At 39.6% G+C, this 2639-nt stretch overlaps 1 long non-coding RNA gene across 3 annotated transcripts in view; it reads right to left on the bottom strand.

Annotated features, from left to right (window-relative positions):
* Nucleotides 1-512: 512 nt before the first annotated feature.
* LOC115032162 (uncharacterized) overlaps nucleotides 513-2639 on the bottom strand; it is a 15976-nt gene continuing 13849 nt past the window's right edge. For 2 of the 3 annotated variants that reach the window (XR_003837817.2, XR_015048465.1), the window contains exon 3: nucleotides 2367-2639. This exon is cut by the window's right edge and continues 85 nt beyond it. This is a non-coding gene — a long non-coding RNA (uncharacterized LOC115032162). Of the gene's footprint in view, nucleotides 699-2366 lie in introns of those variants that run through there. The other variant, XR_003837818.2, reaches the window with a different exon arrangement.

Below are 2639 nucleotides of genomic sequence, written 5' to 3'. Positions count from 1 at the left end.
AAAAGAAGTTTGAAAGCATCTTCTGCTACAGAGAAAGTTCAAGACCAGTTTGGATTACATGAGACTTTGTCTCAAATATTAATCACAGTTACAAAGAGCTAAACATTACTACTGGAGAAATGGCAGTTATCGCTAGCTGGATGACCAATGTACTGGCAGGTCCACAGCTAACTGTCAGCAAAGCATGTGCTAAGATAACTTTATAAAGTTAGTTAAAATAAACTAGGGCTGGTCAGATGGATCCATAGGCTAAAGTGCCCACTGCCAGGCCTGGCAACCTGAGTTAGATCACCTGTGTGTACAAGGCAGAAGGAGAGAGCCAACAACTTCACAATGTCCTTAGACCTCCATATCCTGATTATGTCACACATGACACACGCTACACAAACACAGAGAGACACAGCATACTCTCCCACAGATGCAAATACAAATACACACTAAAGTAAATTACTTTTTATTTTATAAAAATAGAAGCTTCTTTCTTTTTGTTTGTTCATTTGTTTTATTTTGTTTTGTTTCATTTTTTTGCAAGACAGAGTCTTCTTGTATAGCCCTGGAACTAGCTCTCTATACCAGGCTATCTTCAGACTCAGAAATCCACCTGCCTCTGCCTTCAGTACTGGGATTAAAGGGATGTATCACCACACTCCATTCATAAATAAGATCTTCTTTTCCTCGTACACCTGTACAGACAACCTCTGTAGAAAATGACCAGTCTGAATTAGGCTAAGACAGATAATAATATTTTTAATACATAATAAAATTTATATTATAATAGAATACAACTTAATACATATTTACTATGTATACTAATAATATAATTTACCTTAACATGATAGAGTTTATAAATTTTAATTTAGCCCTGCCACTAAACAGCAAATGATCTAGAGGAAGACGAAATAGAATGTGCTGACTCACAAGTGACTCTCAAGTTGGAAACCATGTGGTAGAGCTTAATATAGTCCAGGGACACAAAATGACAGTGGTTATATTTCCAGGGTTCATAATCCAGATGTTATTCTTGGTGGATAAACTTGGCTATTTCCAGCTCCGAGTTTCAAAAAAAAAAAAGTCCTGACTCAGAATGGCTTAAACCATGAATAATGTATATCTCAGGTAGCAAGAAGTGCTGACATAGACTGGCTTCGGGTGGTCACGTCTAGGCCTAAGGAGGGCCAAAGACCCCGGCTGAATCCTTCTTTCAGCTGTACCCTCTGTGGTCACCAACTAGTTCCTCTCAGAAGCTAAGTCTCTCAGTTAGTACTGTCATAGACCTAGACGGTACTGATTGATACTGAGTGGGAAAATCAGAGTCTCTCCCTCTCCCCTGTCCCCTCCCCCCTCTATCCTCTCCTCCCCTCACCCCTCGCCCCTCTCCCACCTCCCTCACTCCCAGTGAGATTAGAGGAGTGTGCCACCACTGCCTGCCTGGCTGAGATCATTTTTCTAAGGACCTAGTTCTATCAGCCAAGAAGCCATTCCCAGAAACACACCAGACAAGCTTCTTTCACATCTCATTGGGTAGAACTGTGTCACATGGACTTCTTTGAACCAATTGCTGATGAGGAAATCAAATGATCTTAATTGGCTTAGACCTTTCACCATTTTTCATGGAGAAAGAGACAGCAGCCAGGGATGGGGAAATGCAGAAGTAGGGGATTAGACTGAGCAGCATAGCCTGCTGTAGAAGAAAAAAATCTGTCGGGGGGGGGGGATAGGTAGATAGATGATAGATAATAGGTAGATAAATAGATAGGTAGATAGGGATAGATAATAGATAGATGTTGGACAGATAGATAGATAGATAGATAGATAGATAGATAGATAGATAGATAGATAGATAGATAATAGGTACTCTAGATAGATAGATAGATAGATAGATAGATAGATAGATAGATAGATAGATAGATAGAAAGATAGATAGATAGATAATAGGTACGATAGATAGATAGATAGATAGATAGATAGATAGATAGATAGATAGATAGATAGATAGATAGATAAAACTTTAAAGGGAGATATGTGTGACCCTAGCACCCTAAAGGCAAAGGCAGGGGGACATGAGTTCAAGGTCATACTGGACTGAAGAGTGGATTGCCTAGCAAGAGACTGCTGCAGGAGCATCAAAAACAAAATAAATATTTTTTAAAAAGCACAATGCTCCCACTCAGCAAAATCTTTTGTTTTCCTCCCATGGCTACTGTAAGCATAAAGCTGGTATAATTAAAAACGGCCAGGTACAATTGTTCATGGCTAATGACATATGCCAAACCCAGCAGATACTCATCAAACAATCCATGACACATAATTAAGGGATATTATTTTGAAATGACTGCAAGCCCATAGAGAATGCTCAGTGTTCCAATTTCAAAAATGTTTTGGAGCTGATTCCAGGTATGAACCATGGGAGATTTCACGAAACTGGAACTCTAATCTGCAAAGCCTGCACAACTTGATGAGCCTATTCTTCCACTCACCCACGCTGGGGGAATGCCTTTTCTGTAGGACATTAAAGTTATTATACGTACTGCTACGTGGTGGCTAGGAAAACTCTTTTGGGCTTCATAATGCAACACTTAATTTTCTAGATGAAGGCAGAGCTAGCTGAAGAATCATCACAAGCTCAAATCACAGAGGAG

Source organism: Mus caroli, unplaced genomic scaffold (genome assembly GCF_978045245.1).
Source record: "Mus caroli unplaced genomic scaffold, Mus_caroli_1 scaffold_9, whole genome shotgun sequence".
Classification (NCBI taxonomy): Eukaryota; Metazoa; Chordata; class Mammalia; order Rodentia; family Muridae; genus Mus; species Mus caroli.
The sequence above is the reverse complement of the archived record's forward strand: the minus strand, read 5'-3'. Positions and strand labels throughout refer to the sequence as shown.